Genomic DNA, 16,580 nt, shown 5'->3' with positions numbered 1-16,580 from the left:
GTTCGGCGGGGGGTGTGGGTGCGGCTGGGCGCTGAGGGGTTTGTGCAGGGGAGCGTGTGCCTGCTGAGGTTACAGGAGAGGTTTATCCGTGAGGGGGGTCGTGGTCCCTCTTGGCACCCACAGCAAACCCGGGGCGCCGCGAATGGAGCGGCTTGTGCTCCGGTCCTGCGCTTGTGCCGACCTGCGTGAAGAGGCGAAGGGCAGCGCTCGGGGGAAGGCATCCAGTCCACCGCCGATTTACACACGAGGAGCTCTCGGCCCGATTGTTCTGAGGGGTGGTCAGCACAATACACCATGCTGCTTTCGGAGAGGGGAATAAAAGGGGTTGCGTTTAAACAAGAGCAAAGTAGATCTCAAAACATGTACAGAAACCTTTCAGAACGGGTGCAGTGATTTTTGCCTGATTCATAAAGACCTTTGTGGCCTCAAAGAATTGGCGGTGATCATGAAATAAGACCAAGCTTCAAAAAGAGAGCCATTGGTAAGGAAAAGTAGGAAAGGAAGGAGTTGAACGGGAAAGGAAGGACACTGGGTGCTGGAGAAGGTGCTGGGAGTAGAGGGCAGCACAGCAGCTGCGTGGGTAGAGCAGACGGACATACGAGGGAGTGGATGGAGAGCGGTTTATAACCACTTTGACTCTTCTCAGCGGCTCACTTATAAACGAGGGATGTTTTTCACAGTACACGCTACACCAGAGACTGAACCTGTAAGTAAATCTTTTGAGCGGCAAATAATGAAAGTTGGTAACTAAGGTGTATTTTAACACTGGCTGTCATGGTTGCATCCCTCAAAATGCCGGCATTCTCCTTTGTCTGGTGGCTCATCCCAAGATGTGCAGATGCCAGCAGGAATACATGGGCAAATCAGCCTCCTAGCTGCTACACCTGTAACATTGTTTTTAAAGGAATTGACGTAAGAATAAATTCATCATCTGTGTGATTAACTCAGGATTGTCATCAGCATCATGCAGGGGTGTCAGGCAGAAGATTGTATCTTCCAACAGATGTATTTTTAAAAATTTTGTTCTCAAAATTATGCTGATGATTTATTTGCACTTTGCGTTTGGTTTGGATGCTGGGAGAGTACAAGGCAGTAACAGGAGCTTTGGGAAGTCTCGGTGCTGTTGCTTCAGAAATGACTGATAGTGAGACATGCTCGAGTATGAGAACCCAACACAATTCCTTGAACAGTGTTTCATTCCCTGGTGTCCGACCCCTCTTGCTCTGAGCACGGTGACAGTTTAAGTGAATGCTTCCTCTTCCAGTGCTTAGAAAAATGGTTTTGCACTAGATTGTATTTATTCACACTTACTGGATGCTCATGCATGAATGTTAATAGGCTTCTCTTAATACAGCACAAGTACTTGTCTCTGAATTAAACAAATCTACAATTAAGACCTCATTCTCCAGCAGCTTATTAGTGGATCTCGCCTGCCAGAGTTAGTCTCGTTAGTAAAGCTGCTTGGGGTAACATTCAGTACAGTGAGGACATTGCAGTATTGCTCCTGTATTTTGTGCCTGTGAGTCTATATTCAGACACGTATGAGCAAACTGCAAGAAGGAACGTGTTCTGCTTTGTATTTTTTGCATTAAAACTACAAGCATATAATTTTCCAAAGAAAATAAATGTTGTGAAAGAGAAATGATAAAAGAAATGCCAAAATTGTGCCAGACAAGATTCTGTATTAATCATACCCATGCATGCTTCTGAAATTGAGAGAGATTCTGATCAGTTTTGGTTGCAGTGTGATTTCTGTCAAAAAAATAGATCATGATAGCTCATTCGGGGAGAGGAATACTGCACTTGGCAAGATGTTCTCCACAGGAGATGGCAGAAAAAAAAAAAAATTGATCCCACGAGCATTGACAGAGTAAACAATCCTATTTCAAACAGACACATCATCCATTTTGTCTGAAGCTGAGAACCACATCTTTAAGAGAATAGTCATCCTACAGAAAAAGGAGAGAAGCTGATAAATTGCCAAGTTTAAAGGAAACTTGATGTTTTCCTCTGAAAAGGGGAAATAGCCTAATGAGAGCTCAAATCTACAAACAAGAAAAATTCTTGAGGTGCTTTAAGTTACTAGGGGTGGGTCATATTAAAGGAGTGTAAAAGGAGATCGCAGGAGCGTCAATGCTGGGAGGATGGCGATGTGGAAGCATAGCTAGTCACTTGTGGCCAATTGTAACAATACCTCTGGGTTCTAGTATCTCCTACTTCTAGTCTTGAAAAATGCTCTTACTTATAGAATATTTACTTTTCTGTCATGGCCCTTCTGTTGTTCTTTGCTGTCCACCTTCTGGACATTAGGTGGGGAGGCTTGTCTCATCTTCCACAGTTCCTCTGCCTGCCACACCACCTGTGTGTCTGGAGTTCTCAGCAGGGAGTTGGTTGCAGATGCAACCTGCTTATCTCTTAGTGCACAGAAGCAAGCAGCTAGTGTAGGCAGGGTAGCGACAGGATTTGGAGCAAGAAACTAGTTCACTTCTGAATACTTCCAGAGCATGAGGGTGATTGAGTTTCAGGTGTGTCCTGTGTCAAAGAAGGCCATGTGCCTGTCTCTCCAAAGAGGTAGACGTGGACTTGCACTCCTCTGTTGTCACACCCTTTTTCATTCCTCAGCTGCAAAGAGGATGCACTGAGCTCTGTTCACCAGTAAGCTGCAGTGGGGCTTTGAAATAAAAGAAATTACTGTCTGCACTCAGTAGCATAAGGACTCTAGGTTAATAACTCCTTTGATCTCAGCACAGTAATGTTGCCATCCTTCCCAATGCCTGAGTGCCACTATCTTCTCTCCACTGAGGTCCCCAGCAATGTCAGTGAAGTTGAGGATCTTTAAACTGCAGTTATTATCATCATAATTGTCGGTTTAATTGATGCAAGTATCTATCCTGAACTCTGATAATTTTTCAGTTATGGAGTAGTAGACTAAAAAGAGGTAAAAGTCAATCATGCACTCTTTGTGGGCACATTTCTAGAAATGTGAGCCTTAAATCAGTGCCTATTTCTAACAGTGTGAACACAAATCTTGGCTTCCCTGAGGATCTGCCATACGCTTGGTCTCGGCTGGAATCAGCTGTTCAGTATGCTGGTATTCATGTGGCAACATGTCAGAAGGGACCGAGCTGCCAAGTGGCAAGTGCGTATAGGTTAATAATAGGGTGTTGAGCATCCGTGATGAGTGTGGGGACCTGTCTTGTAGGCAGCTTGTAGTCCTGGGTGCAGTTTGCAATTAAGACTGCATATTGTGGAATGGGGTGTATAAAATCCACCTTGGACTGACAGTGACCTTAGCACTGCCCTGCCCAGTCCAGGATGAGGAACGTCCTTAAGGCTAAAGGAGATGTGCTTGCTGGCATGGAGGAGAACCAGCTTGCTCCATGTGCAGAGCATGGAGTGTGGAAAGCTGGCTAACGCAGAACAGGAAGTGAGGTTTTGGTGGAGAACAGCAGCAACCCCGAAGTCCAGATACGACTTCAGCATCTGCACAAGGGGAACTCGTGTTTGTTACAGGGACCTTGTAAAGTGTGAAGAGCAGAGAGGCTTTGATCAGGAAATGGGGGAAGGTACAGACTAGCTGCAAGGGACATGTAGGGGTTCCAACAGGTCAGGACCCCAACACAAGAACTGTCCAGCTTGGTAAACCTCTGCCCTGGCTACAAGATGGCAGAATCAAATTGTGTCGACTCAGCCAGCTGGAACTAAGTGTCTGACAGAGAAAATGGTTTCCAAAGTCAAAATGTCTCCTAGATACTGATGGTAAGCCTTCCTCATGTCAGCTGCTTGTTCAGAAAAGAGTTGAGTAAGAGATAAAATTCAGCCTAGGCTGCTGCATTTACACACTATCAAGTACTGGCAGATGTACTGTGTTACAATCAGTTGCTTTGAAGAGAAGCTATGTGAAATATTAATTTGTTGGATTGATAAAAACATTTAAAATGTTGGGGTAGAAAAATGTGCTGTGGATGTGTAGTTTAGTTTAGAATACTCTCTTGTCCAGGTTTTATCTATGGAATGTCTCTGTAAATTTAAACATTAAACTTCTCTAATTTTAAACATTAAAGCATCACAACGTTATTTAATAGAGCCCCTATGTGTGTTTTCACATTGCCATGGATATTCCTCAATTGCAGCACTGTATTGGATTGGGGTACATATGACTTTTAAAGAAAATAATAGTTCAAGTCTTTTAACTAGTCCATTTGTATATTTTTTAAATGCATATGTATCAAGCATGTTAAGACCTTTTGGTCTTTAGCTTGTTTTTGCTTCATCCAGAGTTACCTTTGAAGTTTTGTAAGCCTCTCACCAGTTTTGTTAGGTAGGTAACCATGTTCACATGGCAAACATATAGGGGACAAGGGAAATTATTTGCACATCTGGAATGTTAACTCTTTTCTTACCAATCTTTTCCAAATGAAATAATAATTCATCTCTGTAACACTGCAAAGACACAGACTGGAGCTCATCTGGCAATGTATACTCTAGGGACGCTGCAGGACAAATCTGAATCAGTCTTGGAATATACAGGTACATGGAGAGTTTGCCTGCAGCCTGATCCCTACTGTGCATCTAGCCAGCTGTCTTGGCTGGTGCAGGAGGCAGCAAAGCCATGGCTTTTCCCTCTTCTTGCACAGTAAGGAGTGTATCCTTGGCCACAGGTTATCGTAGTGGTTGTAAGAAATGCCTCTCTCCCTGCTGGGCACATTCTAGCTCTAGGTAAGCAGATGTTTGTTTTAAAGATGGATTAAAATGAAATAAAAATGAGAACAATTTTAAAAGGGCTGCTGTCAAATCAGTCTTTCATCAGGGGAAAAGCTATGAAATGGACTAGTAGCCCAGAAGAAGTTGCTGCAGATAATACCTGCAGAGGTTGGTGATCTCACACCCGGTTATGAGTTAATCCAGATCACAGATGCAGTGACTGACTCGTACACAGCAGATGTGCCTAGCTGGTGCAGAGCTGAACAAGTTGTGCTGTTCCTTACATCCCCTGTGCACTAAAGACAGCTTTCTGCTCTCTGGATCTGTTTCCCACATGTATGATCTGTAGACTGCAATTACAGAGGATGGTTTTGTCTTCTGTGGCCATGTGAGAGCAGGTGCCCTGTGAGTGACTCAGCACTGGGAACAAGAGATTTGAAACCTTGTCCTCATTTGTGTTGCTCTTGGTGTTGCAGCCACATGAGAGACGCAGTCCTCAGCCAAGTTCACTCTGTGCCTGTAGAAATGCAAAGCAAAATGGCACTCTCAGTCCCAAAGAGCTTACAGAGCAAAACCCAACAGATGGGTACGGTCAGACAGACGGGAGAGCGCAGGGGGACGGTGACGTGGTGTCAGGCAGCCTTCCTGGGGCACCAGCTGCAGCCCTCTCCTGTCTCCCATGGGGCGCCCCGGCAGAGTCCAGCACACCCCAGCCTGGACCATCCACCTGTGCCTCGTGCTGGTGTAGGCAGAGGAGTTGCTTTAAATGGTGCAGGATGGGGAGAATTGAGGTAGCAGCCAGCTCTGGGATCTCAAGCACTATGCCACAATGTGCTGTGTAGACATTTCCTTGGTCATCTGGGTGTGGGTCATGGGCTGCTTCGTGGTGGCACTGGGCACATTTCTGGGAATGTGAGCCGTACATCAGTGCCTTATTTCTAACAATGTGAACACAAATCTTGGCTTCCCTGAGATCTGCCATACGCTTGGTCTCGGCTGGAATCAGCTGTTCAGTATGCTGGTATTCATGTGGCGACATGTTGGAAGGGACCAAACTGCCAAGGACTGAGTTGCCAAGTGTCAAGTGCACGTAGGTTAATAAAAGGGTGTTGAGGATCCATGATGAGCAGAGCACTGGGCTGTCCCCTTAGCACTACTGATTGCAGCACACACTTGCAGTCATGGGATGGCACAGTATTGTCTCCTTCCCTCGAAGGTGACTGTGTCTGCCCTGATGTACGTTACAGCTGTTCCAAGGATGATACTACGTTCCAGCCATGTGTGCAGGAGTTGTAGAGGGCTGGTTATATGTGACCCCTGCCAGCCACAGGGAAGGATATCTCCTCTTATTTTGCTGTCAGTTGACTTAAAATAGAAGACTGTCCCTGGAAAGCTTTCTGTCTAGGAGACTGTTTCCTTACTGCTTCTATTTCATGTGAAGTTAATTCTAATGCAACATTTATTAATTCAAAAGCACTCAGTTCTCCAGGCTAAAAAAATTATCTTTACTCTGTCACATTCCTACATCAGGACAAGTTGTGAAATGCTGTAACTACTTTGCCTCAACATTTCTGTTTGACAGAATGTATGTATCTGCTTTGTGTAGGGAAGAATTAAGTTTGATTGGAGTAGTTGTTTTGAGGAATAATTTATCTGTGCAATTATTTTCTGAAGCACTATCCGCTCATATTTGAGTACCCTCAGTTAGATTAGAAATGTGAACATTTTAATTTAGGAAGCGGTCTGCAAATTGCTAATGCGTTTTAATGGGGCAGCGAGACCTGGCTCACACAGCTTTCTCAGCCCTGCCTCCTCTTCCCCACAGACATCTGTCATGAAGCACCGCTAGCATATTTGAATAAGGATTTCTGGTCTTCTGCAGAGCTGCTCAGTGCAACTTGAATATCCATCTATCTAAATGATGTTCCTCTGAGGTCTGGTTTTATTTTCTGGGAGAGGGTATGAAAACCATGCTATACTGTATAGGAACTTGTGTCATGATTGGGAACCTGCAACACAAATGATGTTGCTTAAACCATCTGCTGATGACATGCACAAATTAGGCATACTCTGCTTTTGCTGTCAAACTATACTTGTCTTGGGATCTGCATTTAAGCTTTATCTTTGGCTTTGCTTTTGCAAAACAGCACACATGTAAAGGAAGTCCTGGTGTAGCCTATCTTCATTTAGGAATACAGCAAAGCTTAGCAGACCTATGTTTTAACCAGATCCAGCCACAGTTAAATCACTGTGGTGGATAACATTTCAGCTTTGTGCCATTAGAGTGTTTTACCACCTTTGTCCAATACACAAAGAACTCATACAGCCTTGCAGAAGCCACTCTGAAATGTCTGAGTGCTCAACAATTTGGGGAGTACAGCATGTACAGAGGTAAATGTCACATTTTTCTCAAAACGTTTTTGTGACTAAGGAACTCATGCTCGTGTCTGTGTGTCTTTATTCTTGTGAACGTAGAGATAGTAGGAGAAGGAGTCCTGAGGTCCTAAGGAGTCGCTTTGTATCTGCTCCCCAAGTAACTAGCCTATTCCTAATTAGAAGGACAGTTTACTCTAAAATTAATCTTAAATATCCATGGAAATTTAAGCAGATTACTATTGTCTTGTTCCCAGCAACACAGGAAATAAATGATTGCTGCTGTCTTCAGAGCAACTCTTCACCTGACAAAACTGTTGTTCCCTGTGCTGATAATCCCAAACCAGGAAATTACTGTAATCGAACCATTACTGCCTGGCATCCCCCTCCTCCTTTTGCTTTTTGGACCAAAGAAGCTTCATTGAATTGTTTTGCAGTTTTCCAGGCGTTATGTTGGCCTTGTTGCTGGACTCAGGATCTTGCAGAAGGAGCAATATGGACAATGCTCTGGCTGTTGTCTGTCTCCTAGCAGGGAGGAATTGCTGTCTCCCCACAGTTTGGGTGCAGTATACCTGTAAATACACACAATGCTTTGCAAGAGTGTCCCCACTCCTGGCTCACGTTTGGGGTATGATGCCTGCCACCTTCCAGATCATTCTCTGCAGGGCTGCTGCCTTGCTGCTTATTCCCTTTCTGGTGTTTGTGCATTTACTTTTTTCAGTGCAACATCCTTGAAAACCTTTGCTTTCAGTGCATCCGGAGTGGCCTTTTTTTTTTTTTTTTTTTTTTTTTTTTTTTTTTTGAGGCACCTTCTCATTGCCTCATTTTGCAGTGCTCGATTCAAGGGACTGTTGAGGTGTCATTCAGTTAGTAGCTAGAATAAAGATAATTGTAATTAATGGTACCTCGCATTGGTGACAGATCTGATTGAAGAGGTTATAGTCTCCCTCCTCAAGGAACATGTGATTTTGTCCCTCTCTGGAGCTGACCATCCTCTTAGGTGAACAGCTCAGCTGTTGGTGGGGTCAGACCTGCAAAATGACCCACCTTGGCAAGGAGACGGCAGGGTCACCAGTAGACAGGAGTGTATGGGCACAGCCTGCTCCTCACTCGGCTCCAGGGACAGTATGGATGAGGCTGACTTTTCCCAGTGGTGACAGTTTCCCAGTGGTGTGGGACTTTTGCCAGCTGCCCACCAGCAGTATGCGTATTTACAGTTAGCGGGGAATGTATCCTGCCACGTGGATGCAAAACATGTTAATTGTGTTGCAGCCAAGATGTCTAAGAAGATTAAGATATTTTTTTGTTGCAAATCCAGCTCCCTGTTTAGCACTTCTCAGCATCCTGGAAGGATTGTGTGGGTGTTTTTTTCTATTTCACTATTTACCTTTCCTTTCTTGTATTTGATGCATGACATTACAGCACTAGTGAAAAGTTAGAGAAATTTGACTCAAGATTTTAAGGTTGCTGATTTATATCCATATTTGGGTTTTAATCAGATTGTCAGGAAAATAAATGAGAAGGCTTTTACTCTTTCTAATGGCTGTTAGACTTCCAGCTACTGTAGTTGGTTCATTTCTGGATGGCAGTATCATGACAAATCAGATCCAGTAGCTTTCTTTGTCTCTTACGTTCGGTTCATGCTGGACTCGGCTCTCAGTTGCCATGAAATCTCACCAGGGGCTGTGGGATTAGAGCAGTTGCTCTATAGCAGTTCTGCAGAGCCCTTTCACCTTTAAACTTACAATAAAGGTGAATAGTGGTCCAGACTAACTTTTGAGGCCTGACAGTATTCTGCTTTCCATCAGTTCCCCGCAAACCGGAAGAAATTGCAGGAATTGCTGTCACAGCCTAGTGTTTTATTTCAATGGCGATTTTGGTACATTTCTCAAAGAAACACACATTTTTGTGCAAGTTGATCACCATACGTTTGCCTTTATGAATCATACAGTCCGCTGTTGCATCCTCTCCAGATTTCGGATTTTTGTTTCAATGTAAGTAAACAGGGAAAGGTTAGGTAGTATTACCTGATGTGTCTTGAGATAAAACCAAGCTTTCTGCTGTGAGCATAGTTTTGACAAGAAGTGTCTGTGCTTGTTTTAAATATTAAATATGTGAAGTTGGGCATTTTTAAAAATGCCTGTCAGTTTTCATCTCTAGTATTTGTTGAAAGTAAATGGGATTTGGGCCATACCTGTCTTTAGCAGTTCAGAAAATCACCCCACAGCCCTGCAAAAGTGGGGCTGAGACTGCAGCTTTCATCGTGCAAAGCCAGCTTGAGCAGAGGAACAGACTCTCCATTGGGTTCTCCAATTCAAATAACTTGATGAAGGAACATTGAAAACGCTGGTCTGGAAAGCAGGGCAAGCAGTGCTGAAAGTGGGCGTGCAGGCTAGTGCTCAGCCTGGCAGACAGTGCATATTAAATTAGGGTGATTTATGGAACTGTTTCTGTTAAAAGCTTCCTCGTGCACTTTAGAAAACGGAGCTGCCAGATTGGTCAAAATCCAATACCCAGACAGTTTGAATTGGCTGCTGGCTGCAGTAATAACCATGGCGAAACTCTAACAGCCGTTTCATGCAGGCTTTGCAGGCTGCCACATCGTTGCTGCTTCTCAGAAAACAGACAGTGTCAAAATGTTACGCGGTATGAGGACATTTCCATGGTAACGTTAGCATCCCATGACACCCGTTCTTGTACTGCGGTGTCAGTGCATGCTGTCATCGTTGTACTTTCTTCCTCCATCTGGGGCCTTAGGAATGCCGTGGCACTGATCATACGGATTTCTTCAGTGACTGCTCGTAGTTATGGGGCTGAGGGTGGAAGAGGTGCTCTCTCCGTGCTTTTGGGTGTCTGAAATAAGGCAAGTATTCCTTCTTTTAGCATAGCAGCTCTCGCATAATTCAGCTTAAAAGCACCTGGTTTTGCTTTCTGCCGCACTAAAAAGCGGCTTTCCCTCTGTGATCAGACAGCTCGCTGCAATAGCCGGTTCGTATCTGGTATCAGAGACACCCGCACTCCTGTTGTGCAGCTCTTTGTCAGGCATCTCCGAGATCGCTCAGTTCCTGAAGACACTCCAGTCTTGTTTTGGGTCTGCTCCATTCAGCCCAGAGGAAGCTTATTGCTGATGTCCATCTGCAGCCCGACAGCAGTCTGCTCCCTCCTCCCTTTCTTCTGCAGGAGCCTTCAGCTTCTCCAGACATTGCTGACCATAGGGTGGTTTGGGACAGCAGCCTGAGGTCTTTGGGTAGAGATTCATCCATGGCTAGCTCCTGGTTTCATTCATGTCTTGATCAGTGCTTTTGCCTGCCTATAAATATTACAGTTCCTGCTGCTACATCTGCAGTAACAATGTCCGCTAGGATTCTCAGTATTCCCCATGTGTTTTTTCCCTTCTCTGTATTTCTGTATTTCCATAAGGTGTATTCCAAAATTAGCATCATGTGGTTTTTTTCAATGTACAGGCAACACGTGTTCACTGGCTCTTTTCCCTTGAAATAGAGAAAACTGTTCTCAGTATTCTATTGATAAGCTAGAGATTTGGCAAGAAATAATAAAGGTACAGATGTTTTCTGTATGACAGCCCATGACCTGCTGCAGCACGCATTTTTCACTTTTGCTTGGTACTGTGTAAGAGCAGTAGATAGATCATGGTTTAGTTGTTGTGTATGCATAGGTTCTGAAAATTGTGTGAGTAAAGAGACAGTCATTTAACTAACTATCTGCCTACCCAATATGCATAAGCTAGGGATGTGCAGTCTAGGGGTATGTGGATGCACAGCAAGGCTATTTCTCATGCAGTGGTGCTGTAGTGTAAATGGGTCATGTATGATAAAACCTAGTGCTTGTGACTTTAACAGCTGGCCTGAAGTATTTCACTTGAAGGGACTGAGAGGATAAATGCAAGACTTGTGAAAATACAGGCTGGGAAGACTGAGGGAAGCAGTAGAACTTGACTTTTGATCATATCTGTTCCTCAGGACCCCCTTCTGGACTATTTCACTACAATAATTCTCAGCTCTTCCTTTTTGCCTAGGGCTCTGTGTTGAGTCATGTCAGAGTCCCAAGTTATCTTCCCTATAAACTTGTTTTTCATCTGTTTCCACTGCATTCCTAGCTTCTGCCTGGTAACAAGAGTAGGTCTGTTCCTGTGACCTGTCTACTCTGTCTCTGCAGAAACACTCACTGCCCCTGGACAAAAGGCACCTACTCTGTCTTAAACTCAGTTTTTCCCAAGACCCAACCCAAGCCAAGTGCCTCTAAACCTGGCATCACATCAGCCCTATTTCAGTATTTTTCTATTTCTGTCTCAGTACTGCCTGGCTTACCTACTAGAGAGCTCTATGAATTATTGCATGGTCGGTTGAGGTGAAATTTGGCTTGCTGCTCTAGGAATAATACCAGGCAAATTATCCACAGTCCATTTTAGTTGGTGAATTTGACTCTCTGTTTTCAGAGTCTGTTCACTGCAGCCATCTGCTGCAGAGAGACAGCAAGCTTGTAGGACAGATTGACTGTGAAAATCAGGAAATCTTATTTCAGGTCATAATTTTGTTTAATTTCCTGAAATCTAGAAAACTGTTTATTTCCTAAAACACCTTTACTCTAGAGCCTGAAGGCTGGGTTTCCGAAGATCACCTGTACAGGATATATTAACTGCATGAAAAATGTTGGGGATGAGCGGAAGTGAATCCTGAAGTGGTGACAGCATGGTGACCTGAAAATGTTTCACTGATCAAAATATTCATTAATAATTTCCCAGGCTTCTGTCAGTTTTAAGAACGTATCTTTATGTACAAGTTGACCAATACGGAAGTATTCTGCAAGTGTCAGTAATGCAGATTAAAGCAGCTTTTGGCCTCTGATATTTAGTAAATGGTTTGGAACCTGGATTTTGCCTGCTCTGATGCTAAACTACTATGTCAGGGAAGATTCTCAGCCTTTTATTTCAGTTTGTAAGGGAGGGAAAAAAAGCTTAACATCTTGATATGAGTACATCGTACAAGGTTTAGACATTGTGAAAGATTTAGTGACCTGCTCTCTTAAGCTCTTACAGTGATCAGGTTTGAGACAAAATTGCAGTCAAAAGCAAACATTTTAAAATTTGCTTGTCTAAGTGGTCTAATAGTTGACCTGTTTTTCCCCTTGATATTCCAATGCTTATCTCTTCAGACCTGCAGGTGTTCAGTCCACTAAGGCTGCAGTGCAGAAAGGGGGAAAGAGCCGCAAAACTAGGACAGACTTGGATTATATTTAACAGTGTTCTATTTCGACTTGACAACCAGCTATCGAACACCTACAAGTTTGCAACTGTGATTCACTCGGAAGCTGACATAACTGATGTCACGTTGTATTAATAGCTACAGAATTGTAACTGCTTTTAGCAATGAGATTCATTAACAGCCTCTACAAACACGCTGACAATCGGTTGAAAACCTGAAAATATTAGGTGTATATAAAAATGGATTATGCCATAAAGGAACCTCCCCGTGCTGCCAAATGTGTTTACAGCAAGTTCTTGAGGGTGTTATGCATAATGATTCCTCTTCATCACTTTCAGTAGGTTTTACTGATAGCAAAAGGTGTTTGAGGACTGATCCACACTCTAAATGAATTAGGAGCTGTCGATCTAATGGGGTTGCATGACTTGAGTGTATCTGGGAGTTACTGCGTCCACAGGTTTTTTTCTTGGGAAGTGGAAGCTATCCAACCAATTCTGCATAGTGCTGATGTTGTTTTGAGAGGTGTTTGGTCCTTCATTTTATTTTAGTTGAAAGTTCTGACTTCAATGAGAAGTGTTGTTGTGACAAACCATGTCTAGACGGCACTCTTCAAGCTATGCTGAGTGCACTGAGTTCAGCTCTCCTTTGAGCTTTGCACGCTTTCCTCGGTGTGGGCTGCTAGCCACCTCTGAGGAGACTGGCATGGAGGAGGTGGAAGTGTTCATTGCTTCCTACCATCTTCTTTAAAGATGCCAAATTAGTAGCCAATGATGGTGGCATATAACTGGTCCTCACTAGCCTCTGCTAACTGTCTTCTGGGGTGACTGAGTCAGTTATTCTTCCAGGCTCTTAGTAATGTCATCTCTGCATTATGTACATGTGGCATTAAGGTTTGCATCACTGTCATGATAGGTCAGGATGTTGTAGAAGTGAAATGAAAACTGCAATTCAAGAGAGGAAATGTTCAGGATGGTTTTAGCTCAATGTCAAGTTGCGTAGTCAGACTTGTCGCTGGGAGTAAATCTGTGGATGTGTACATTTGGGCTGAGATTTCTGATGCGCTGGGTACCTCTCAGAGCTAGCTAGCCCATTGCTCCTTACTACTGCCAGCCATCTACTTCCCTCGCTTTCTTCTTTCTCTCATACACATCACAGTGCCTCTTCCCTTCCTTTTAGCCATGGATAATTGTTGTGTTTTTCAGGTGATGTCTGCTTTGTCTCATTCATCTATCACCTGTTTTTGGCACCTGTCATTTGGATGTGACTTTGCTTTTGTTGACCTGCAACTCTTAGGCTGGCATTGTGTGCTGACTTCTGGAGACGGAGACTCTCCTGAGACTGACAGGGGTAGCTGGGTCAGGACACAGCCAAATTGCAGATAACAGTCCTTTGAAAACAGTACTGTCCAGCAAGGGAACAAAATTCCTTATTTTGAGAAGATGGAAATTGTGGGCTTTTCTTCCCCTTCTCATTGTTCTTTTTTACGTTGTTCTTGTTTTCAAGCTCGCTGCCAAATGGTCATTTCACCCTTCCTCCCCTACAGTTACAAGCAGCTTTCCAGATACTTAAGTACAGTTGATCATCTTCCAGTAACACTGTTCATATTTTAAATGTCACAATAGCAAACGATTCATTGGGCGTATAACACAGCAAGTGATCAAACCACCTTTGGCTCAACATGTCTGTGTTGAAACAGCCTATGACAGTGAAGGAGTGTAATTAGTAAGACACATAGAATGGGATTGAAAAAAGATGTGAAAATAAGGAGAAGGATTTGAAAAGGTTTAGGAGAGTAAATGACAAACCAGTAGTTAAATGGTGCATGATTAACGACTGTAGAAGTAAGGTTGACTAAATATTATGACTCTGTAATGGCTGCCCCAAAGTAATAGAAAATAGTTTGTTCGGAAGACTCCAGAACTGGATTTACATTGATACATATGCTGACTCAAGGTTTAGACCTGTTTCTTAGACTTGGTTTAGGGCAGGGTGAGCAGCCCTTGATGCTTTCCTGGTTGACATGATGACCTGAGATTCATCTTCCATCTTTAATATTCATGATCAGCATCAAAATGTCAGGTACCTGACTGAAATGCTGTGTGAGAATTTGTTCCTTTTCTGAACCTTGGTACAGGTGGGATTATCAGAACTCTCTGGAGTCACATAGGTAATTGGTGGCTCTTTGTCTGGTATTAATGGAAATTATATCTGTATTGGAACTGGGTTTTTTAGTGCTACAAAACTGGTTTGTGTATGCAAAAAAAAAAAATCTGCAGAGGGTGCAACTTCCACAGTGCTTAGAGGAGTAAGTAGGAGTTGCTGTCGATAACATGGAGTTGCTGGGTGTCACTCTTTGTCTTAATACCGACTTTGTCATGCCTTTTATATAATGCCTAATGTGGGACTAGATTTTATCTCTCATTTCTTATCACTGCATCTTACATACTAATTTTCAAGGAGGTACTGAACTATGTGTTTAGTAAATATACCATAGAGGACTTTGGGCAAACTCTGAATTTTCTCTTTTCTGTAGTATCTCTGTATCTCTGCTGGTTTAGGATCAGTGTTTGCATTGTTCCTAGCTGTGTTTTGCCTTCAGTCTGGGCCTACAGCCATTCTCAGATCTGCTCTCCTGTGCATTAGAGGAAACAGTTGTATATTAATGTGTTTTAAAGTTCAAAATTTGTCTCAGACTGATAAAAGCCAACAGAAGTGCCATCCTAATATTGAGAAGCTTTGACCAAAAATTTGTGGTTGACATTTTTCCTTTTTGAGCACTGAAGCAAAGCTGCAGGATAGGGAAATTTGGAATGCAGATGAGTGGATGGTTTTGGCTATCATGAACATTTGCTGTTAATATTGCAGTATGGAACCCCAGTGAAATTATTCTGTAGCCTTTGATTTGTGGTGTGTATGCTTCCCTGAGGATAGGGAGCTATGGACAGCATTTGCTGTCCCTTGTGGCAAAGGGTGCAGCCAAGGTTGGGAGGAAGCAGTTTCTTTTTTGTTGGGTTTCTTTGGGGTTTTGGTTTTCTTAAACAAAAATCTCATTACTGTCAAAAGTAACATTTTTCCTGTTACTACTTGTTTTTGACAACGGAGTTGGACATAAGTAATGGTATGTAATTCTTAAAAATTTCTGTAGCAGAAGCCCACTCCACTTCTGTTTCCCTGCAGGAAATTTGCAGGTGAGAAACTCTTCCCACTTTGTTTGGGGCTTTTGTGCTGTGTTGAGAGAAAAGACCAAAACTTTTTCAAATAGGTAAATCTGACCGAAAACACAGAAACGGGAATAATGTGAGAGTGGGAAGGGAACATATTTAGGACTCCAAACTGCTTTTGACTCATTTTTGGAAGTTTACATTTCAATTGGTGCTCCTCCCCACCTTTTAAGGATGGTTGCAGGCATAGCTGAACGAGTTACACCTCTCCTTCCCAGACATCATCCACGGCCTGTTTGGGTGTGAAGGTTGCAGTTTGGGCGTAGCTGGTGCATTTGTCCTCACGGGTCACCTGGTTCTTTCTTCTTGTGACAGACAAGAGGCTGAACTGTAATGGGCGTTTCCTTTGGTGGCAACATTAATTCAAATCTCTATCTGTCTGTGGGTACTAGTTTCCATGAATCTTTGGGAACATGCTGCCTCTGAAACCTGACCTCTCTGTCCAGTGTAGCTAAAAGGTTCAGAAGTCATGAAGGAAGGAAAAAGAGGAGAGGCAAGTCTTGTTTCCAGAGGCAGCTCTGTTGAAAAGGTTATCTTTGCTCTCCAGAGTGGGAAACTACTGCTCCTGGGTTGTGTGCTTAGAGCAAGGGTCAGATTTGCAAAGGTCTTTTGACACCTAAAGAGCCCCCAGAGCTTTAGAGTGCTTCACAAGCCAGTTCCCACCAATCCACTGTCTATGTTGTCAAGAGACTAAACAGCCTTAAGAATTAGGCTTTCACATGTGAGTGATGAGAGGCTGGGGGATGTCACTTTGTGCTAGGCAGCTTGTGCACCCTCCCTGCAAGGCACAAGGGGCTGCAGGCAGGCTGAGCCCTCCTTGCCTGCCGCAGTGGGAATCCGATAGCAAAGTCTCTGTGGACCTCAGAGAGCTCCAGACCTTTCTCAGAGTCAGAGGCCTGGGGTGCAAAGTGCAAGTAATCTAAAGCTGCAGTAAATAATGAATAAAACATCTGGGGTGACTTCTTGTCCGTGAAGTCATTATTAGAGGTGTATATTAGGGATCTGTTAACATTCAAAGATAAAACCATCTGTATAGAATGTATCAGTATGAAACATGTTC

At 43.5% G+C, this 16,580-nt stretch overlaps 1 protein-coding gene across 2 annotated transcripts in view; it reads left to right on the top strand.

Moving 5' to 3' along the window:
• The first annotated feature begins 617 nt into the window (after positions 1 to 617).
• RIMS4 (regulating synaptic membrane exocytosis 4) overlaps positions 618 to 16,580 on the top strand; it is a 53,218-nt gene continuing 37,255 nt past the window's right edge. The window contains exon 1 of one of the 2 annotated variants that reach the window (XM_026862010.1): positions 618 to 706. The gene's annotated coding sequence lies outside the window, so the exon portion shown is untranslated. The remainder of the gene's footprint in view (positions 707 to 16,580) is intronic. The other variant, XM_026862011.1, reaches the window with a different exon arrangement.

Source organism: Athene cunicularia (assembly GCF_003259725.1).
Source record: "Athene cunicularia isolate RWA chromosome 20 unlocalized genomic scaffold, athCun1 chr20_part1, whole genome shotgun sequence".
NCBI classification, from domain to species: domain Eukaryota; kingdom Metazoa; phylum Chordata; class Aves; order Strigiformes; family Strigidae; genus Athene; species Athene cunicularia.
This window is presented reverse-complemented; position numbering and strand designations above follow the sequence as displayed.